General features: G+C 42.1%; 1 protein-coding gene across 2 annotated transcripts in view; it reads left to right on the top strand.

The window, feature by feature from the left end:
* ZNF704 (zinc finger protein 704) overlaps positions 1 to 24,623 on the top strand; it is a 151,175-nt gene that overhangs the window by 86,614 nt on the left and 39,938 nt on the right. The gene's annotated exons all lie outside the window — the stretch shown is intronic.

Here is a 24,623-nt window from a genome sequence, read left to right as displayed (position 1 = left end):
TTCTATGGGATGATGTGATATTGCCCATACATGGTGCTCTAGTTTCAAAGATGGAGTAATTGGCATGATGACTGGACTCCATTTGTTGTCCTACAGTGCATTACATCAACTAAAGCAGTGGTACAGCACAAACTGAAGTTATTTAAAGAGTAAGGAAGACCTTTTACATACAAATATAGGATGTGTGATGAAATTAAAGTTGCGTTTGAACTGGACTTGCTTAGCTATCCCTTAGGCAAACAGTCAAAGCCAACAGACAAACCACAGATGGATATGTTGCATAACTGCCCTGCTGATCAGCCATTGATGTATTGTTTGTGACAGAATATTCCTTCAGTGTTGCACTTAGTATGAAGTGCAGTTAATGGAACAGACGGATGAAAATAATCCCAATTTGAATCTGCCCTTGAGTTTTTCAGTTCTTGAAAACACAACCCCTTTTTATAAGGCAGGAAAATCAGTCCTAACGTATGAATTATCCTTTCAATAATATTTTGCTTGAGGAATAGTTTCAGTGGAGGCTGTGACAATATATAGGCTAGGTTCAAGTTGACTTGTGCTGAACATATGGCTGTCTAGCCGTAGAACTGAAAAGGTATCACTGCTACAGACTAGGGACCGAATGGCTAGGTAGCAGTTCTGCTGAAAAGGACCTAGGGGTCACAGTGGACGAGAAGCTGGATATGAGTCAACAGTGTGCTCTTGTTGCCAAGAAGGCTAACGGCATTTTGGGCTGTATAAGTAGGGGCATTGCCAGCAGATCGAGGAACGTGATCGTTCCCCTTTATTCGACATTGGTGAGGCCTCATCTGGAATACTGTGTCCAGTTTTGGGCCCCACACTACAAGAAAGATGTGGAAAAATTGGAAAGAGTCCAGCGGAGGGCAACAAAAATGATTAGGGGTCTGGAGCACATGACTTATGAGGAGAGGCTGAGAGAACTGGGATTGTTTAGTCTCCAGAAGAGAAGAATGAGGGGGGATTTGATAGCAGCCTTCAACTACCTGAAGGGGGGTTCCAAAGAGGATGGAGCTCGGCTGTTCTCAGTGGTGGCAGATGACAGAACAAGGAGCAATGGTCTCAAGTTGCAGTGGAGGAGGTCCAGGTTGGATATCAGGAAAAACTATTTCACTAGGAGGGTGGTGAAACACTGGAATGCGTTACCTAGGGAGGTGGTGGAGTCTCCTTCCTTGGAGGTTTTTAAGGCCCGGCTTGACAAAGCCCTGGCTGGGATGATTTAGCTGGGAATTGGTCCTGCTTTGAGCAGGGGGTTGGACTAGATGACCTCTTGAGGTCCCTTCCAACTCTGATATTCTATGATTCTATGATTTAGTAAAAAGTCCCACTAGGTGATCATGTACTGACATAAATATCTGACTTGTTCATGGACTTCTGTGAAATGTTCTATTATTGTAAGCTCATGCTTTCTTTTTAAAATACTGTTTTAAAGTAATTAATAGAGAAAGAAACGAATAGCAGTTTGTTATACAATACCTACCATATAGTATCAGAGGGTAGCCGTGTTAGTCTGGATCTGTAAAAAGCAACAAAGACTCCTGTGACACCTTATAGACTAACAGATGTATTGGAGCATAAGTTTTTGTGGGTGAATACCCACTTCGTCAGACGCATGTAATGGAAATTTCCGGAGGCAGGTATAAATATGTAGGCAAGAATCAGTCTGGAGATAACGAGGTTAGTTCAATCAGGGAGGGTGAGGCCCTCTTCTAGCAATTGAGGTGTGAACACCAAGGGAGGAGAAACTGCTTTTGTAGTTGGGTAGCCATTCACAGTCTTTGTTTAATCCTGAGCTCATGGTGTCAAATTTGCAAACGAACTGAAGCTCAGCAGTTTCTCTTTGAAGTCTGGTGCTGAAGTTTTTTTGTTTGTAGGATAGGATGGCTACCTTAAAATCTGCAATTGTGTGGCCAGGGAGGTTGAAGTGTTCTCCTACAGGTTTTTGTATATTGCCATTCCTAATACCTGACGTGTCCATTTAACCTTTTACGTAGGGACTGTCCAGTTTGCCCGATATACGTAGCAGAGGGGCATTACTGGCACATGATGGTGTATATAACATTGGTGGACGTGCAGGTGAATGAACCAGTGATGATGTAGCTGATCTGGTTAGGTCCTGTGATGATGTCGCTGGTGTAGATATGTGGGCAGAGTTGGCATCGAGGTTTGTTGCATGGATTGGTTCCTGAGTTAGAGTTGTTATGGTGCATTGTGTGGTTGCTGGTGAGAATATGCTTAAGGTTGGTGGGTTATCTGTTAGTGAGGACTGGCCTGCCTCCCAAGGTCTGTGAAAGTGAGGGATCATTGTCTGGAATGGGTTGTAGATCACTGATGATGTGTTGGAGAGGTTTAAGTTGAGGACTGTATATGATGGCCAGTGGAGTTCTGTTGGTTTGTTTCTTGGCCTTGTCTTGCAGCAGGAGGCTTCTGGGTACACGTCTGGGTCTGTTGATTTGTTTCCTTATTTCCTCATGCGGGTATCATCATTTTGAGAATGCGTGGTGAAGATCTTGTAGGTGTTGGTCTCTGTCTGAGGAGTTGGAGCAAATGCGGTTGTACCTCAGTGCTTGGCTATAGACGATGGATCGTGTGGTGTGTCCGGGATGGAAGCTGGAGGCATGAAGTAGGCATAGCGGTCGGTGGGTTTTCGGTATAGGATGGTATTAACATGACCGTCAATTATTTGTACTGTGATGTCTAGGAAGTGGACCTTCCGTGTAGATTGGTCCAGGCTGAGGTTGATGGTGGGGTGGAAGCTGTTGAAATCATGGTGGAATTCTTCCAGAGTCTCCTTCCCATGGGTCCAAATGATAAAGATGTCATCAATGTAGAGTAGGTAGAGAAGGGGCGTGAGTGGACGAGAGCTGAAGAAGCGTTGTTCCAGGTCAGCCATAAAAATGTTAGCATATTGTGGGGCAATGAGGGTGCCCATAGCGGTGCCACTGGTCTGGAGGTATATATTGTCACCAAAGTTGAAATAGTTGTGTGTGAGGATAAAGTCACAGAGCTCAGCAACCAATTGTGCTGTGTCATCATCAGGGATACTGTTCCTGACAGCTTGTATTCCATCTGTGTGTGGGATGTTTGTGTAGAGAGCCTCCACATCCATGGTGACTAGGATGGTGTTTTCTGGAAGATCACCAATGTATTGTAATTTTCTCAGGAAATCAGTGGTGTCACGGAGGTAGCTGGGAGTACTGGTGGCATAGGGTCTGAGTAGAGAGTCCACATATCCGGATAGTCCTTCAGTGAGTGCAAATTCCAGAGATGATGGGGCGTCCAGGATTTCCAGGTTTGTGGATCTTGGATAGTAGATAGAATAACCCCGGCCGGGGCTCTAAGGGTGTGTTGATTTGTTCCTGTGTTAGTGTAGGGTGTGTCCTGAGTAGATGGTGCAGTTTCTTAGTATATTCCTCAGTGGGATCTGAGGAAAGTGGCCTGTAGAACTTGGTATTGGAGAGTTGTCTGGCAGCCTTCTTTTGGTAGTCAGACCTGTTCATGATGATAACAGCACCTCCTTTATCATCCTCTTTGATTATAATGTCAGGGTTGTTTCTGAGGCTGTGGATGGCATTGGTTTCTGCATGACTTAGATTATGAGGCAAGCGGTGTTGTTTTTCCACAATTTCTGCCTGTGCACGTTGGTGGAAACATTCTATGGATAGGTCCAGACTGTCATTTCGACCCTCAGGAGGAGACCATGTGGAGTTCTTCTTGTGTTGTTGGTGGGAGGCTATCTGTGTATCAGTGCACTGTTCAGTGTTATCCTGAAAGTATTCTTTGAGTCGGAGGCGGCGAAAGTAGGCTTCCAGATCACCGCAGAACTGTATCATGTTCGTGGGGGTGGTGAGGCAAAAGGAGAGTCCCCAAGATGGGACAGACTCTTCTGCCAGGTTGAGTGTGTAGCTGGATAGATTGATGATATTGCTGGGTGGGTTAGGGGTACCCCTGTTGTGGCCCCATGTGGCAGGTAGGATTTTAGACAACTTACGGTCCTTCTTCCTTTGTAGAGAGGTGAAGTGTGTAATGTAGCTCTCCTGTCTTATTTTAGTAAAGTCCGTTTGTGTGGAGGGTTGGATATTTATGAAAGTCTCCAGGAGTAGCGTATCATAAATTTATCTAGATAGTCAAAAGCTTTTATTCCTGGCGAAAAAAAGGACAAAACCCAAACTAATAAATAAAAATAGAAGATGAACATAGAATAATGTTATTATAGGTAACATTTGTTTCTCAAGCAAATGAAAGCCTTATGGCTTTGTTCTGTTTCTGCCTAAGTAAGCAACATAGGCTCCAGTTCTGCGCTTTCTGAAATCTGTGGCAAAAAGCCCATTCACTTCAGTTCATGCGGGATCTGCTCCATTAGGAGCCCATATTTCTTCAAAATTACCCCAGCGTCTTCTGAAGTATGTAACATCCATTCTTGTTCTGGTACCTTTAGCTGCTGTAACTGCTATTTTAATCCATTCTAGTTGGTAGGTGTGTGAATGTCAGGGAAGTTTCTCAAGCCCTGAGACCAAAGTATACAAGCTGTTTTTCTCTTTTCTATTAAGTCAGTGTCTGCAGCTCCTGATTATTTTTGTTGGTTCTCTGAGCTCCCTCCAATTTGTCAGTACCTATCTGATAATATGATGCCCAAAACTGAATGCAGTACTCCAGGTGCTGTTCCGCCAGATCCATGCAGAGGGAGTAGGACCTCCCTGCTCTATATAAAGAGAAGGCTTTTGAATCATTATGTAATGTGAAAAGACATCCACAATAGGCAGACAGCTATATTGTTCTGGGGTCACACTTTGTGTGTGGAGGCTGGACCACAGTTCACACACAATTAACCAGAAGTAGTAGTCACAGTTAGAACGAGAACATGGCTTTTCAGCTGTATAACCAGGTGCTGTGTCATTTATCTTAAGGAATAATTTCACAAATTCAAACCAACATAATGTGTTAAGTTAAGCGAATACTTCCTTTCTTATCCCATGCTGTAAAGAAAGACATTAGATCAAATTACCTAGACTGTGAAGGCCACTTTGTGCAAACAGTGCAACGCTGTTTTAAACTGGCTGGAGATAGCTGATGAAGAATTCCCACTGCCCAGTGGAACTCTCCACAAGTGGAGAGTTGACAGGCACAGCTTTTCATAGTCTCCTGCACCAGCCATCCCCCACTGCTGGTGTAAGGGGAAGGAGTGGGCATTGTAAGGGTGGGACAAGGAGGTGAGTGAGCATTGGTGGAGCACCACCACCACCAGTGATGTAATTTAGGGATGCCCTTATCCAACTGTAAATTACTTTGGGTCAGACAACCTAAGCTCGGAAGCCATAACTGGCTCACTGGTGTCCCCTAAGCTCCGCTTGGATTGAGTGGAGAATGAAGGCCATAGTGGGTGCGGAGGAGGAAGGAAAAAAAGAAAAGGAAGAAAATACAGTACTTCTTTTTAGAACAGTAAACAATCATATTGCAGAAAGGAAGTCAGGTAACCTATGCTAGTAATTTCAGTGAAATAGAGAAATAAAACTTATAGCTGTAATTGGGGATTTGAGTCTGTATCTATAAATTCAGAGCGAGGAAAATAACCTTACGAGACTGTTGTTGTATTTTATAAAGAAAATCTTAGAAAATAAGAATGATTTAAATTCACGTTACTGGTTCAACAAAAATGTAAAAGTGAGAAATGCTCAGCTAATTTACCCCAAGCAAAGCTTCCCACTCTATACAAAGTCCATGTAATATATGTGTAGCATGACAGTGTGACCTGGCCTGGAATTGGTCACCTCTGTATCTTTAGTATCACAGCCAGCTGAATGTCTTTTTCAAATCATTATTTATGTAAAAGTAATTAATTACCTGCAAAGGTCACCACTTCTCTTTCTGGAATAGCTAAAATCCTAACCAGTCTTGTCAGTTTCCTGTGAAGGAGATGGGTTTCCCTGGTATTGTAGAGAGGACTGGGTCAAAGTGGACATCTCGCAGCTACGGCATGTTGACCGTCAGCATCATGGAGAAAAACTATTACTTTCAAACTATTAAAGTTATAACTTTAATCTTTATAAAAGCTTTATTTATAACCCTAACCTTGGAATTTTCATGAATTCTAGCAAGATTTTTTTATACTATATTGTAATAATGAGGACCGGGGAGCCAGCCAAAGGGCAGAAGTACAGTGGAGAAGAGAAATAAGGAGAGAGGGGTCCAGGAAAAAAATCAAGGCGGGGATCCACAAGGGAAGACGGGGGAGGAGTGTGTGGCTTTATGCAAATGATGTAATGTATATTAATGAGATGTGCAGTGCTCTAATTTGCATAAAGCTGTAGATCCAAAAATCTGGAGGGTTTAACAGGAATGCTTTTAAGATACTAAACTAACAAATTACTTTTGAAAAGCCTGCCTTTGAAAGAAAGATGCTCTCCTAAATGTATAAAACATAGGTGCCTTGAAAATTATTAAAATACAGATTTTAGACAGAAGAAAAATCTAATGGCGACATCCTGAGAGGTCCTGTATACTACCAACTGTCCCTGAATCAGTGGAGATCGTAGGCGCTCAGCAGCTGTCAGGATTTGGTCCTAAGTGAATAAAGATAAACTGGACTTTGAAGGCAATAAAGTTAGTATAAGATTAGAACAAGGGGGAAATATTATAAGATGTTCTACAGGGGTATCTACAAGGATATCTAAGGTTGTAGAAGAATGTATATAGTATATTATTTGGGAAATAGTATACTATCTTGTCATTCAAGTCTGTCTCATAATATCTATGTAAAAGTGACCAGAGTTAAGGTTACACATCCAACCATAACTTCGGCATTTTATGACTCCTGAGTACTAGGCTGGGCAACTTTACCATTCTCTTAATATATATTTTTGTATGGAATAAGACTTCTACAGGACACTCATGGAAATGACACTGGGAAGGTGTGGGTGGGAGTGTGGTCTCACACCAGTGTAAATCAGGAGCATCTTCAATGGAGTGTAGAACTAGTGCAAAGAAATCATTGACTATTGTATTATTTTATGATTGTTTTATTATAATAATGATATTGTGCTTGTTAAGATGATGCTACTTTGTGGACAAGAATGAAGATAAGCAAACAGCACTTGCAATCTAAAAGGAAAAAATGGTTTTAACAAAAATACTTTTTTCTCACAACTGTAGTCTTTTCTACACAAAAGTGTTATAATACTGTGTCTATAAGCAGTCACTGATGAAAATAGGAGTGTTAGCAAGGAAAACACTTTGTTCTGTCAAGACTAAGCTAATATGATTAGATAACTGTAGGCCACGACTTAGCTAGTTTCCTGTAATGAGAGAGAGAGATGAATTTAGTCCAGTAGTGCTAAACAAGGAATTAGAATTAAGCCAAATGCATTCTACTGCCAGTAGAAATTGCACCACTGACTCCATTGTTTTAAATGCAAAGCAGTCAGGCAATAAACAGGCTCATATAACAAGCACATCATAGTGGTATGAATGTTTAATATTAAAAGCAACTCAGAAAAACAGTTTTATACAGTATCTATAAATAATTCTGGTATCTCTTTATATGTTTTGATCCACTTAGGTTGACCATTATACCTGTTCAACGGTAGTTTACAGCTTCTATTACAGAGTGCACATTTATCAGAAATAAACAAGTTTTTGCATTTTTGTGCTTTCTAATAATCATTTTTATTATGGGTTCTATCTTCATATGCTAAAATTGTATATTTATTTTGTTTAAATATAAATATATACACTAATTATCTTTAGCTCAAACCACATTAAAAAATCTTACATAAAATGTACTTTGTAATAAATATCAAACTAGAGCACTAAAATAAAGCAATATTTTGTGGATAATAAAAAAGAACCCACCCACCCCCATTATCATACCACTGCATCCCATCCGGCCTGTGATTTTTTTCAAAGGCTCCTAACACAATTCAGCACCAGTTTTCACTGGAACATATGGATGATATTATCATGCCAAATTTCAGCTTTCAAACCCTATTCATTTTGGCTGCAGAACTGTTCAAGAGAGCAAGAGCAGTTTTGGGGGTTTATTTATAATATAAAATATAGATTTTTTTTTTTTCACTCTTCTGTACTAAAAAATGGCTGTACAATTTTTGTTCAAACTCAAAAAAAAGCACCTCAGGAATATACCAAGGGTAGAAAATTTCAGCTGAAAAGTTTCATAACTTTATGAACAATTTAAAAGAATGGGTTATAATGGAAACTGTTATGCAATCTGTAGCCCAGTGGGCTAGTTTGCCTTTATTATATTTACTGCGTTGCATTATGTTCTGCTTTGCATTATGTTCAGCAGTAACGCAACTAACCTACAGGCCTGTATCCTGTCAGACATTAGCTTCAGCAAGTTAGCATAAGGCTTGAGACCTATGAACTTTGAACAGCTAAACGGCCCAACGGAAAACCCTAAGTATTTGGGGAGCTGAAAATAGAGTTCAAGGGGAAGTTCTGACCACAGGTACATAATTCAACCTCAGAAGTGTCCTGGCAATGAACTGACATACATAACGGGTACATGAGATACATTTAAGGCTAGCCTATCTATCTTTTCTTATAAGTGTCTTCTTTTCTTATGGGTTTGATTATTTGTTTTATTATAATAGGTTTATTGGTCTATATTAGAGTATATTTTTAGGGTTACTATATTTCAGCAAGCAAAAAAGAGGACAGAAGGAGCCCCGTCCTGCCCTAGCCTCTCCCCCCACTTCTTGTCCCCTGACTGCCCCCTCCTGGTACCCCTGCCCTTAACTGCCCCCCAGGACTCCATCCCCTACCTAAGCCTCCCGGCCTCTTGTCCCCTGACTGCCCCAACCCTTATCCACCCCCCCCCACCCCCAGACAGACCCCTGGGACTCCCACGCCCCATCCAACCACTCTCCACCCCCTGACAGCCCCCCCCCAGAACTCCCGACCCATCTAAACCCCTCTGCTCCCTGTCCCCTGACTGCTCCGATCCCTCTCCCCACTCCTGCCCCCTGACAGCCCTGCCCCCAGAACTCTCAAATCTCCCCCCCCCACTTCCTGTCCCCTGACTGCCCCCTCCTGGGACCCCTGCTCCTAACTGCCCTCCAGGACCCCACCCCCTATCTGTACCCTGACTGCCCAAAACCTTATCCACACCCCCCCCAGAAAGCCCCCCCCTGAACTCCCGACCCCCCGTCTCTTGACTGCCCCATCCAAAACCTCCCTGCCCCTTCTTCGACCCCCTGGCTCCCTTGTTGTTGGCCTTCGCCTAATGTCTCTGTGAGCTTGCTCAGGAACGGCCTGAGCCGTTCATCCCGGCACGCTGGGCAGCAGTGTGGGAGGAGTTCCAGACTGCCGGAGGCGATCTGCGAATGCAGAGAGGGAGGGAGTGATCTCTGCTGCAGGGGAGAGGAGGAGGAGCTCTCTCCGGCTGTCGGAGCCCCATTTAAGTGGCACCATTCGGCCGGCTGCCCTGTTAGCCGGGCACGCTCTGCATGGGAGGGGTGGAGTCCGGACATTTTAGCTCAAAAAGCCGGACATGTCCGGGGGAATCCAGATGAATGGTAACCCTAATATTTTGGCTATAACACAAGGGATCTGCAGGTCACATCCTGTATGTTGAGCTAAAGCGTCAGGTCCATATATGGCTGCGACCTTTAACCTAGAGGATGTGTTAAAGCAGGATGGCATAGGGGCTTTTCTAAGTTCATACCCTTTTAAACTTAACAGGTTCACCACAACTTGAAACTTGGAAAGAACCAAAATAACAAGTTAGGACACAAATAGCAAATGTGATACCATGGTCCTATTGTGATAGTGGACGTATATGATGATAAGTTGAAATCATTGATATATTAACCTATAGGAAAAGGTCACTCCAACATTAGTAAGATGAGGAAATACAAAAAAGGAAAAATCCCCTACTGAATATGCATTGAACATAACGGCATCATAGTAATATATTATAAAAGTGGCATCCCAGCCTAGGGGCGGTAGGAAAGAGAGATGTAGTCCTTGGGAGGTGCCAGAATGATGGCCACTGGTGATGGTGGGGGTGGTGATGAGGAAGATGATGGCTAACATTTCAGGTTGTTCTCAAGAGATGGTATGAGTATACGGATGTAGTATCTCTATCTGCCTGACAAAGTTGGGGTGTTAGTGACTGTGCAAAATGTATTAAATAAACTATATTTATAAATACAAAAGAGTTCCTATAGTGTGAATATTGCAACTGTGCACATCAGGATTCCTAACTATATAATAATTTAAATAATACTAGGCCTGGTCTTGGGACAAGAACCTATCAACACTTAAAGTGATAACTGGGGATTCTTAAAAAATCAGTATAATTAATACAGAATCTAAAGATCAGGCAACAAACCTTACCTGTAATGGGTCACAACGAATGTCCTGCTATTTTTTTTTTTTAATTATTACAAGTAGCCACATATAGGACTAAAGGTAAATGACTAAACCTGTGTTTAATCTGATTGCCCCACGAGTTTGTTGATAACTTTTCTAAGGCTGAATTGATATTTAATAGAAGATGAACCTGGAAAAGCTGGCATACACACGATAATGTTTTAGGACTGTCACATCATAGAGATGAGTCATTATAACCTTCTTAAAATACTTAACACAACACAATTCAGACTCTCCACTCCTCTGGCAGAACAACCATGGGGTAACATGCCTACATACAGTGTCTCGAAGCTAACTAAAAGAGTATGTGTAGTCCAAAACTCCACCAGATGTCAGTACTTCATCTTACATTCTTTATTTCCTGAGCAAAGGCACAATGCTATTTTCCCTTCTTTAGTCTATGAGCATTTCAGTTTTATGCCACTCCAATAAGCACTAGCACTGCTAACTTCATCATATCCAGACTTATAAAGCATGTGGGGTTTGCACAGACATATACCTGTTTGGAATGTTTTGGAAGTGCAATTTAAGGCACAGTTTTGCAAATTTTACTCATGTAATATAGAAGAGAGGCCTCCAAATGGAACATAGCATCTCAAAAGCCATTTGTTGTTAGTATAAATGAAATTAAGGAATTATTTTGCCAACTATTATTATAGTAAAATTTTACCTAAAACAAAGATTAATCATCTCAAATTAAAATGCATTAGGGAACAATTCTAAGTCCAGCTGGACAACAAAATGCAGGTTATCAGTAAATCACCAGCACTGGGTTCCTTAAAAAGCAGGATAGACACTACAGTAGTTGAAACAATCCAGTGAACGGCTCTGTAAAATATATGGGAACAGACTGGAAGACATAGTGGTCCTTCTTTTTGACACTATAGAGTACTGCTAGATAGGATCAAAAGTCCTGCTTTGCCACAGTTAGGAAAGGACAAACCATGGATTAGTTGGCTGTATTGGAGGGAGAAAGGGTTGGTAATGGGAGAGTGGGAATCTTCTTCTTCATATGGCTGATGTAAATGCAGAGCAATAACTAATTTTACATTTAGATTCTTGTAACCATCGCTACTTTCTCTCTCTTACTTGGCATTACTAAATCCCTGCTCTCCTGTTTAGTTGACTTTTGCCATAAACCAATTCAGTGCTGTGTTCAAAGGGGAAGGTGTATTTACACCAGTTAAATTAATACACTGTGATGTACTGACTATTTAATGGATCAGAGAACTTAATATCTTCTGTGAATGTACAGTAATGGGGACTTGTGCACTGCAGAAAAACATCTTTGAGGAGCTTGGAGGCTGGAGTTCATTGAGGTGAGGTTTGGGCCGGGAGAGCCTTGAGGAGTTTGCTGATGAGGAAGATGGACTGATCTGGCAGGGAGCTGACACACAGTCTAGTCGCCAGCAAAACTCTCTCTTGCTGAGGCAGAGAGGTAACACAGTAGCTCACAGCTCTGGGTGTCCCCAGCAGTGTGTTACAGCCAGCTATCGAACTGTCCTCCATCCGGCCATATCATCTGGAGAAGCCAAAGGTGATTTAGAACCTCTTTACCCCCAAGCCCTTTCAGTAGCACTGAGCATATCCCTCACTAGCTTGAGGATTTAGCATATTTAGATAATTCATTAATGGAAAATCTCTCATGTGAACAGAAACTGGAAAGATTGGGATTGTTTATCTTAGGAAGGAGATGAATAAGAGGGACATGCTAAGAGTATAATAATGAATTTTAGAGAGCAGGTAGATGGAGAACTTCTGTTTTCCTCGTCTCAACGCAAGAACAAATGGAAATTCAGTGAAACTGAAAGATATAAATTCACTCAACACAAAATTAGACTGTGGAACACATTGCCACAAGGTGTAGTTGAGGCCAAGAATCATACTAGGTCAGACCAAAGGTCCATCTAGCCCAGTAGCCAATGCCAGGGGCTTCAGAGGGAATGAGTAGAACAGGCAATCATCAAGTGATCTATTCCCTGTCGCCCATTCCTATCTTCTGGCAAACAGAGGCTAGGGACACCATCCCTGCCCATCTTGGCTAATAGTCATCGCTGGATCTAATCTCCATGAATTTATCTAGGGTTTTGGTTTTTTTTTTAACCCTGTTATAATCTTGGCCTTCACAACATCCTCTGGCAGAATTCCACAGGTTGACTGTGTGTTGTGTAAAGAAATACTTCCTTTTGTTTGTTTTAAACCTACTGCCTCTTAATTTCATTTGGTGACCCCTAGTTCTTGTGTTATGAGAAGGAATAAATAACACTTCCTTGTTTACTTTCTCCATACCAGTCATGATTTTATAGACCTCTATCATATCCCCCCTTTTTCATCTCTTTGCCAAGATGAAAAAGTCCCAGTCTTATTAATCCTCATACGGAAGCCATTCCATACCCCTAATCATTTTTTTTAACCCTTTTCTGTACCTTTTCCAAAATCTTTTTTGAGATGGGGCGATTCTCATCTCTTATTATCTATTCCTTTCTTAACGATTCCCAACATTCTGTTAGCTCTTTTGACTGCCACTGTACAATGAGTGGATGTATAGTTGGAATTATGTTTTCCAATGTGCATTTCTTTACATTTATCAGTATTGAATTTCATCTGCCATTTTGTAGCCCAGTCACCCAGTTTTGTGAGATCCCTTTGAACTCTTTGCAGTCTGCTTTGGACTTAACTATCTTGAGTCGTTTTGTATCATCTGCAAATTTTACCACTTCACTGTTTACCCCTTTTTCCAGATCATTTATGAATATGTTGAATAGTACTGGTCCCAGTAAGACCCCTGGGGACACCACTATTTATCTCTCTCCATTCTGAAAACTGACCATTTATTCCTACCCTTTGTTTCCTATCTTTTAACAAGTTACCGATCCATAAAAGGACCTTCCCTCTTATCCTGTGATAGCTTACTTTGCTTAAGAGCCTTTGGTGAGGGACCTTGTAAAAGGCTTTCTGAAAATCTAGGTACACTATATCCACTGGATCACCCTTGTCCACATGCTTGTTGACCCCCTCAAAGAATTCTAGTAGATTGGTGAGAGATGATTTCCCTTTACAAAAACCATGTTGACTCTTCCCCAACAAATCATGTTCATCTATGTGTCTGATAATTCTGTTCTTTATTATAGTTTCAACCAGTTTGCCCAGTACTGAAGTTAGGCTTACTGGCCTGTAATTGCCGGGATCACCTCTGCAGCCTTTTTTAAAAATTGGTGTCACGTTAGCTATCCTCAAGTCATCTGGTACAGAAGCTGATTTAAATGATAGGTTACATACCACAGTTAGTAATTCAGCAATTTCACATTTGAGTTCCTTCAGAACTCTGGGGTGAATACCATCTGGTCCTGGTGACTTATTGCTGTTTAATTTATCAATTTGTTCCAAAACCTCCTCTAATGACACCTCAGTCTGGGACAATTTCTCAGATTTTTCACCTAAAAAGAATGGCTCAGGTTTGGGAATCTCCCTCACATCCTCAGCCATGAAGACTGATGCAAAGAATTAATTTATTTTCTCTGCAATGGCCTTATCGTCCTTGAGTGTTCCTTTAGCATCTCAAGTGTCCAGTGGCCCTGCTAGTTGTTTAGCAGGCTTCCAGCTTCTGATGTATTTAAAAAAAAAATTGCTGTTGCTTTTTGAATCTTTAACTAGCTGTTGTTCAAATTCTTTCTTGGCCTTCCTAATTATATTTTTACACTTCATTTGCCAGAGTTTATGCTCCTTTCTATTTTCCTCAATAGGATTTAACTTCCACTTTTTAAAGGATGCCTTTTTGCCTTTCACTGCTTCTTTTACTTTCTTGTTTAACCATGGTGGCACTTTTTTAGTTCTCTTACTATGTTTTTTAATTTGGGATATTCATTTAAGTTGAGCTTCTATTATGGTGTCTTTTAAAAGTTTCCATGCAGCTCACAGAGATTTCACTTTTGGCACTGAACCTTTTAATTTCTGTTTAATCAACTTCCTCATTTTTGTGTAGTCCCCCTTTCTGATATTAAATGCTGCTGTGTTGGGCTGCTGTGGTGTATTCCCCACCACAGGGATGCTAAATCTAATTATATTATCGTCACTATTACCAAGTGGTTCAGCTATATTCATCTCTTGTACCAAATCCTGTGCTCCATTTAGGACTACATCGGGGTCGGCAATGTTTGGCACGCGGCTTGCCACGATAAGCACCCTAGGGGGCCGGGCCAGTTTATTTACCTGCTGACGCGGCAGGTTCGGTCGATCGCGGCCCCCACTGGCCGCGGTTCGCCGTCCCGGGCCAATGGGGGCGACGGGAAGTGGCGCAGGCGAGGGATGTGCTGGCTGCGGCTTCCCGCTGCCCCCATTGGCCCGGGACAGTGAACCGCGGCCAGTGGGGGCTGCAATCGGCCGAACCTGCTGCGTCAGCAGGTAAATAAACTGGTCCGGCCCGCTAGGGTGCTTACCCTGGTGAGCCGCGTGACAAACGTTGCTGACCCCTGGACAACATCAAGAATTGCCTCTCCTCTTGTGGGTTCCAGGACTAGCTGCTCCAAGAAACAGTCATTTAAGGTGTCAAGAAACTTTGTCTCTGCATTCCGTCGTGAGGTGACATGTACCCAGTCAATATGGGAATAATTGAAATCCTCCAATATTATTGAATTTTTTATTTTATAGCCTCTCTAATCTCCCTGAGCATTTCACAGTCACTATCACCATTCTAGTCAGGTGGTCGGTAGTATATCTCTATTTCTATGTTCTTATTGTTCAAGCATGGAATTACTATCCATAGAAGTTCTATGGTATGGTTTGGTTCATTTAAGATTTTTACTTCATTTGACTCTACGCTTTCTTTCACATATAGTGCCTCTCCTCCACCAGCATGACCTGTTCTGTGCTTCCAATATATTTTGTACCTTGGTATTACTGTGTCCCATTGATTATCCTTATTCCACCAAGTTTCTGTGATGCCTATTATATCAATATCCTCATTAAATATGAGGCACTCTAGTTCACCCATCTTATTATTTAGACTTCTAGCATTTGTATATAAGCAATTAAAAAAATTATCACTTTTCAGCTGTCTTCCATTTTGTGATGTAATTGAATGGGACTCTTTTTCATTTGACTGTTTCTCATCCGGTCCTATCCATATTTTATCTTCCATCCTCTCCTACTTACTAGGACATAGAGATTCTCTATTAATAGATCCTCCGCTAAGGGATGTCTCTGTCTGAACCATGCTCCTCTGCCACAGGGATGTCGACTTTCCCCCAGCCCTTAGTTTAAAACCTGCTCTATGACCTTTTTAATTGTAAGTACCAGCAATCTGGTTCCATTTTGGTTTAGGTGGAGCCCATCCTTCCTATATAGGCTCCCCCGTTTCACAAAAGGTTCCCCAGTTCCTAATAAATCTAAACCCCTCCTCCCCACACCATCATCTCATTCACACATTGAGACCCTGCAGTTCTGCCTGTCTAACTGGCCTTGTGTGTGGAACTGGAAGCATTTCAGAGAATGCTACCATGGAGGTCCTGGACTTTAATCTTTTACCTAGCAGCCTATATATAAATATATCTCTTTAGGGATTAAACCAATCTCCAACTATTAGGGATTAGGATGAGATAGATGTGTGGGGATTCTTGTACCTTCCTCTGAAGTATCTGGCAATGGCCACTGTCAGAGACTTCATTATGGACTAAATGGACCAGAGGTCTGATCCAGTGTGGCAATACTTATGTTCCTGTGTACCTAGTATCTACAACCCATTAACCCAGTGGTCAGCAACCTTTGGCATGCGGCTCGCCAGGGTAAGCACCCAGGCGGGCCGGGCCAGTTTATTTACCTGCTGACTCAGCAGGTTCAGCCGATCACGGCCCCCACTGCCCGTGGTTCGCTGTCCCAGGCCAATGGGGGCGGCGGGAAGCGGCGCGGGCGAGGGATGTGCTGGCTGCGGCTTCCTGCCGCCCCCATTGGGCCGGGACGGCGAACCGCGGCCAGTGGGGACCGCGATCGGCCGAACCTGCCGCGTCAGCAGGTAAATAAACTGGCCCGGCCCGCCAAGGTAAGCACCTTGGCGAGCCACGTGCCAAACGTTGCCGACCCCTGCATTAACCACTGTATTAATTCTGTAAGGTCACATACTATTAACCCCTTACTTAAAAATGAATATTGCTATTTTTTTTAAATAACCCATTGATTTCAGGTGGTCTATTCAAGGAGTAAGGTACTACATTACGTGAATAATGTTGACAAAATCTCGCCTATAATCTGTAACCAGCCCAAATATCTTGGCTATCATACAGTTACTATCTCTAGAAACTATGGCATATTTTTGATACCCAGCTTTTTTGAAGCTAAAAGAGTAGTATGTATTGGCTCAGATTGATAAAACATTTACATGCTAAAAATAGTCAACAACACTTGGGGTCAGTTTTGAAACTGACTGAATCATTTCTGAGGGCCCAGTTCTAGTCTTCTTGCTCATGTGAGTATTCCCATGAAGCTAGCCCTGGGCCATTTGATTTCTTGGCAGTTACTGAACTATAGACTTGCAACATTAAACAAATATATTTTGTAAAAGTATCTATTTTATTAGAAGGTTTTAACTGTTCTTTGAAACTTTCAATATTTGAAGGATCTTGGGAGAAAAAAACAACTGAATATTATTTTGGAATTATATAACAGCAAATTTCTATAGCTTAAATTTTACTAAAAATTAAGTGGTAGATGCTGTTCTGTGTAGATGTTATCTCACTGGCTACATACAGTACTTTAAGACAGTGGTTCTCAAAGCCGGTACGCCGCTTGTTCAGGGAAAGCACCTGGCGGGCCGAGCCGGTTTGTTTACCTGCCTCATCCCAGGTTCGGCCGATCATGGCTCCCACTGGCCGCGGTTTGCCGCTCCAGGCCAATGGGAGCTGCGGGAAGGGCAGCCAGCACATCCCTCAGCCTGCACCGCTTCCCGAGAACCACTGCTTTAAGACATGTTTTGGGAATGCTAAAATTAATTTAGTCCAGAGTGTCAGTTATAATTGGGGGGGGGATTAGAAACCGTATACATTTTCAACCTTCTGTTTGTATTTTTTGTCTCATGTTTTGGGAAAGAACCGAATCCCTTTAAAAAACTGGGGACGATGATACTGACTCCTTTGTAAAGCACTTTGAGATATACTGATGGATGAAAAGAGTTCTATAAAAGCCAAGGCATCATCAAGATGTATTTCTATTAGGTTAGTTACTGCTAAAAGGATTATTCTGGAAGGTCAAGGAAGATTTCCTGAAAAATACTTTGAATGACAGCATCATATGGAAGGGATATTGAGGCAGTGTGATATTCGTACTGCTCCTTCTTTATTGAACAAGCTGCTGCACATTAACCAGGCGCAAGGGAATGATAACACATACTGAAGATGCAGGATGACTTCTCTTTTCATAAATTCATAGATTCCAAGGCCAGAAGAGACCCTTGTGATCATCTAGTCTGACCTCTTGTATAACACAGGCCATAGAACTTCCCCAGTATAATTCCTAGGGCATGTGTTTTAGAAAACATCCAATCTTGATTTAAAATTTGGCAGTGATGGAGAAAACAACCACGACCCTTGGTTAATTGTTCCAATGGTTACTTACCCTTGCTGTTAAAAGTTTACACCTTATTTTCAGTCTGAATTTGTCTAGCTTTAACTTCCAGCCATTTGATCATGTTATTGCTAGATTGAAGAGCCTGCTATCAAAACATTTGTTCCCCATTGTAACAGTTCTGGGGTGCAATGTAGACTAGTAAGGGGTTGTGGCACCACTTGCTTTTTAAGCCTGGATGCTGTACAATGCTTTGCTGCTATAGCTTCAACCTGGGATGATCTCAACCAGCCTACTAGCATGTAAGTCACAACTTGAGTGTCTGCGTCCTAGACAGTCCTGGTTCAGCAGCTCTGTCTACAGCCCCACTCTGGCTTCCACCAGCCTTGGTTACAACCAGCAAGGTGACCCTAACACACCCAGTCCCAAATTTTCCCAAAACTCTGTGTTTTTCAATGTCCATGCCTCTCCTGGACAGTTTGGAGAAATAATAAGGTTATTTTGTTCATTTGAAGACACAAGAGCACATCACAGCTTATTAACTTTACTGGGGTAAATACACCCTTCCCCTCAAACACAGCACAGAGTTGGTTTATAGTAAAATATAAAACGGATTTATTGACAATAGGTCATAGGTTCAGTGGTGCCAAATAAAAGGAATAAAGTTAGAAAAGGTTCCAAGCAAATATAAGTGAAAACACACATCTAAAAGTCTAAAACTTAGTCTTGCAAGGTATAGGCTTTGTTCAAGATGGTTTCTCTCACCAATCTTCTTTGCAGTCATAGCTGACTTTCCCTCAGTCAAGACTTTCCACGCAAATACAAGAAGCTGCTTCCCTTGTCTTCCTAAGTGAAAGATCTTTGCCTAAGCAGGTTTCTTACTTGTGTTTGGTTTCCAGAGACTTCAACCTCCCCTTCGTTGAAAGACCCATCTTTCTCTGTTTGCAAGAGCTTTGTTCTCTTGGGCTGTCTAGTGATGGATGCCAAAGATGGCTTCTTTCCTTGCTTATCTTCCAAAATTCCAGAGCCTCTTTGTTTCAAGAGGGAGGATGACCTCATGCTGTTCTTCCCTTCCTGTGGGTTTCCAATCCCTCTGTATGTAAATTGGGCTCCCGTTGTTTTGATTCCATCATGCTTCATTTTCATAGGAGTGAGGTAAATAGCTGCTTTCTCTCCTGTCTGGCAGGGAACCTGTTTCTCCCTGTTTGGATACAGACTTTAAAGCATAATATCATTAAGTATCCATATTTCCTCATATAGTGATAATACATGCATTTTACAATTACATTAATCATCAGCATGTCATTAGCTTTCAGAAAAGACCTCACTTTATACACTTTTATAATATAGTACTATTATATATAGTGTTGATTCAATTGCTTATCACTTGAGTTTCAGCCCCTCTCTCTTATAGACCAATAAACCTGTGAAGTGGAGTCTTCTGAGGGTTACCTCTCAAAGTAAAGCTTATTCAAGCTGTGATGAAAGTGCAGTGGAGTCTGGATACTCTTTCTTCCCTTGCTGGTGTTTGCTAAGATGCAAATTGTTCTTTTTCCTGCAATCTCCCCCTCTTGTTAGTTTGATGGCCCTGTTTTACTGATTATATGTAAATGTACCTTCTTTGTTGCTGCCTGATGAGCAGGCTGGTCAGAGAAGCAAATACATTATTTTAGCTAGGGGAGACCTGTTTACCAGTTCCCCCGACATGCCTAGCTTTAAACACATTTTAGTCATATCACCAGCATATATCCATAGCTCTCTTAATACACACTGCATACATACATCATACAAGAGTATTATTCATCAGTGAGCTATTAGTATTGAAAAGTTACCTCATAAAGTATATTTTGTACAAAGATTATTACAGTAGTGTGTAAGGGTGAATACAAGGGTGGTTAGGATTACTCACATATAGGTATTTATAGACTGTAATCAAATCACCCCTTAACCTTTTCTTTGTTAAGATAGACTCAAGGAACTCAATCTATTTATCACTATAAGGTTTTCTAATTGTTTAATCATTCTCGTGGCTCTTCTCTGAACCCTTTCCAATTTATCAACATCCTCTTGAATTGCTCTTCTGAGCACCAGAACTGGACATAGTATTCCAGCAGTGGTCACACCGGTGTTAAATACCAACTCTATTCCTACTCAAGATTCCCCTGTTTATGCAACCCTTTTGGCCACAGCACTACACTCAGAGTTCATGTTCAGCTGATTATCCACAATGACCCCCAAATCTTTTTCAGAGTCACTGCGTCCCAGGTACAATCCCCTATCCTAAGTATGACCTACATTCTTTATTCACAGAGATAAATATTTAGATGTATCTATATTAAAACATTGTTTGCTTGCATCCATCTTACCAAGCGATCTAGATCACTCTATATCAGTGATGTGCAGGATTTATTTACCACTCCTCCAACTTTTGTGTCATCTGCAAACTTTATCAGTGATAAATTTATGTTTTCTTCCAGGTCATTGATAAAAATTTAAAATGGTGTAGGGCCAAGAACCAATCCCTGCAGGACCCACTCGAAACAGACCCACTTGATGATTGTTCCCTGTTTACAATTTTATTTTGATACCTATCAGTCAGTTTTTAATCCATTTAATGTATGCCATGTTAATTTAATAGCATTCTAATTTTTTAATCAAAATGTTGTGCGGTACCAAGTCAAACGTCTTACAGAAGTCTAAGTATATTACATCAACACTATTACCTTTATCAGCCAAATTTGTAATCTCAACAAAGAAAGAAATCAAGTTAGTTCGAAAGGATCTATTTTCCATAAATCCATGTTGATTGGCATTAATTATATTGCCATCCTTTAATTCTGTATTAATCGAATCTTGTATCAGCTGTTCCACTATCTTGCCTGCATTCAATGTCAGCCTGACAGGCCTATAATTGCCTGGGTCATCCCATTAACCCTTTTTAAATATGACAGCCATGGTCAGGGAACATCACAGATTTTTCCCTTCCTACTATCCATTGCCCTCCAACTCGTTCCCCAAAGGCTGCATCTGTTCCCGGTGCATTTCCTCTGTTGGGCTAAAATTTCCCCCGCATCCTCTGTTGACACAGAAGTAATCAGATTGCACAATAAATCTTGGGCCTTGTAGTGAATGGCCCAACCAAATGTTTTCCAATTCCCTTTCTGCAAAGTCACCAGTATAAGCTATCCACTTAAGATGAACATGCCTGTCAACAAACTCATTTGCTAGAATAGCAACAGAAAGCAAACGGGGGCGGGGAGGGGGAAGAGGGGAATACAGATGAAGTGAGTTAAATCCTGTATTTCATAAAACAGTGCCCCATATGCAGGATGAAATTCCTTTATAATGATTGACCAACAAGTGGCTAATCCAAAACTCCGAGAGTTGTTCTGTTTTTAAATATGTGGTAGAACCTCATTGATCTGAATACTTTCAAATTCACACCAAAAATTAGTAGTCTCTGCCCAGCAAAAATGTAATAGCAAAGCCTTGTACTGAACTCATTATTTTAAAAATTAATTACCAGGAATTCATTATTTTAAAAATTAATGGCTAGTAAATCTACTAATGGGCTATGAAGTATAATAAATAGTAGTAATTTATCTGTAGTTGTCAAATTCAATGATCAAAGTGTATTCTGTGATTCATGAACCTTGTTTTTTATTGTGTGCAAATCAGTCAGCAAGTGCACACAAAGTCCAGTCATTGGCATTATTGGTTCATTAATGTGAATTTTTGGGGTTCTTCCACCTAAACATGAGTTTTCTCTCTTTGCTTTTTGATAGAGTTCCTCTGTGACAGCTGAATTCACAGCTAGTGATGTTCAGTAGTTTTGTTTTGGTGTAGTCTATTTTCAGAAATTTGTTTCCAATACATTTACATTTTCCTGATTGTGTGTCTCTTGGAGTAGTTTGGCAGAATGTAAATGGAAGTGCTATTTGAAGTATACTGTAATATAAAGAGAGCCACTTTTACAGCCACAAAAATGGAACAAGAGCTCTGCCCTGAATATATATTTATTCTAGAGGCTTGATTCATCCCTGCTAATGCAGGCAAACCGTGCCTGTCTTAACCAGCAGGGGACACTGTGCCCCAGGCAGTTTTTACACTGCTGCTTACTCAGAGGTTCTGCCAGGCAGATGGGTAGCTTTAAATTGAAGTTCAGGCTATATAGGAAACTCTCTGAGAATCTGCTGTCCTCACTCCCCCTGCCACAGCAGGCTTTGCCCACTTTTGGGAAGATGCTAGCCCACACCAGGCCCCTTAGTTAGCTGTCACAGTCCCTGTCGTGGTAGACTTACCGTCCCCTGTGGACCCTTGTGCTACAGATCATTCTAGGGCTGAATCTAGCCCCAGATTTTCAAAGATTTTTTTATCTTAAAGCAGGTGGTTGGTTGGTGGGTCTGTTTTGTAACCTAACCGGTCTTTTAAGCTAATGGCCAAGTGATGAAAAAGTAAAAATGTGTGTGAGTGAGTGAGTGAGACGGGTTGGATCACAGAAACCCCCTTGGGAGCTGCCACCTGATGTACCAAGACTACCCCTGCTCCTGTTTTCCCTGCCAGCTCAGGACTCCAGCACCCTGTCTTGCTGAGCCAGACACTCCCGTCTGCTCCAACACAGACCCAGGGTCTGAATAACTTGCCCCAAAGCTGCAGGTTTACCTGAAAACAGCTCACAGAAGCGTGCTTGTCTATAACACTCAGATGCCCAACTCCCAGTGGGGTCTAAACCCAAATAAATCCGTTTTACCCTGTATAAAGCTTATGCAGGGCAAACTCATAAATTGTTCGCCCTCTATAACACTGATAGAGAGATATGCACAGTTGTTTGTTTGCTCCCCCAGGTATTAATACATACTCTGAGTTAATTAATAAGGAAAAAAGTGATTTTATTAAATACAGAAAATAGGATTTAAGTGGTTCCAAGTAGTAACAGACAGAACAAAGTAAGTCACCAAGCAAAATAAAATAAAATGCGCAAATCTGTGTCTAATCAAACTGAATACAGATAATCTCACCCTCAGAGATGCTTCAGTAAGCTTTTTCTCAGACTGGACACCTTCCAGGCCTGGGCACAATTCTTTCCCCTGGTACAGCTCTTGTTCCAGCTCAGGTGATAGCTAGGGGATTCTTCATGATGGCTCCTCCTCTCCTTTGTTCTCTTCCACCCCTTTATATATCTTTTGCATAAGGCGGAAACCCTTTGTCCCTCTGGGTTTCCACCCCCCCCCCCCACTGGAAAAGCACCAGGTTAAAGATGGATTCCAGTTCAGGTGACATGATCACATGTCACTGCAAGACTTCATTGCCCACTTGCCAGCACACACATATACAGGAAGATTAACAGGTAAACACAGCCATCTGCAGACAATGGTCCTTGTTAATGGGAGTCATCAAGATTCCAAACCATCATTAATGGCCCACGCTTTACATAATTACAGTAGGCCCTCAGAGTTATGTTTTATATTTCTAGTTTTAGATACAAGAGTGGTACATTTCTAAAAATAGGATGATCACACTCAGTAGATTATGAGCTTTGTAATGATACCTTACAAGAGACCTTTTGCATGAAGCATATCCCAGTTGCATTATATTAACTTATTATCATGTTTTTATAAAACATATAGACTGCACAACGTCACAGTGTGTTGACTTAATGACATTAAGCAGAAGTAACTAAAATAAAATAAAATCTGTCCCACTCAATTTTAGCTTTGAAATTAAAGAGTGCTTCCAGGTATCCTGTTACTCTGCTGAGAGTGCTGTTTATTTGACCTGCCCTACCTTTGCTTCTTTAGGCCTCAATCCAGAAAAGCTCTTAAGCAGTTGAAATCATGGGGCCTCACTGGGGTAACAAAGAGATAGAGAGGTTCACAACATCTTTCATGCAAACCCATTTTCATTTCCAGTATTTTTCCCTTTGATTTGGGCTGATTTGCTAAAAGTAGTCAAGTTTAGTATACAGTAGGTGATTGACACAAACTTTCATATCTGGTTCTTTTCTGATTCTCTGCTTGAGTAGTTTTGTAGCCATCTTCCAGTGTCCTGTGGACTAGGTAGGGTTGCCAGGCATCCAGTTTTCGACCGGAATGCCCAGTTGAAAAAGGACCCTGGCAGTTCCAGTCAGCACTGCTGACCAGGCCGTTAAAAGGCGGTTGACGGTGCTGTGGGTCTCATGCAGGCTAGTCCCTGCACTGCACTGCACCCCAGAAGCAGCCAGCAGGTTGGATCATAGGCCGGGGGGCCACAGGGCTCCACACACTGCCCCCCCCCCCCCGCACAGGCTCCGCAGTCCCATTGGCCGGGAACCGTGGCAAAGTCAGGACAGGCAGTGCCACTGACCGGGAACCACCCAAGGTAAACCCGTGCCCCTGCCCCAACCCTGAGCCCCCCCGCCAACGTGAAGCCCCTTCCTGAACCCCAAACTCCTGATTCCCAGCCCCACCCCAGAGCCTACACCCCCAGCCAGAGTCCCCTCTCTCTCTCTCACACACACACACACACGCATCCCCAACACCCTGCCCCAGCCCAGAGCCCATACCCCCTCCTGCACCCCAACCCCCTGCCTCAACCCGCAGCCCCCTCTCGCACTCCAAATCCCTTGGCTGGAGCTCCCAACTGCACCCAAAACCCCTGAGCTCCCCCCAACCCGGAACCCCCTC

The sequence above is a fragment of the Trachemys scripta genome, chromosome 2 (genome assembly GCF_013100865.1).
Source record: "Trachemys scripta elegans isolate TJP31775 chromosome 2, CAS_Tse_1.0, whole genome shotgun sequence".
Lineage (NCBI taxonomy): Eukaryota > Metazoa > Chordata > Testudines > Emydidae > Trachemys > Trachemys scripta.
The sequence above is the reverse complement of the archived record's forward strand: the minus strand, read 5'-3'. Positions and strand labels throughout refer to the sequence as shown.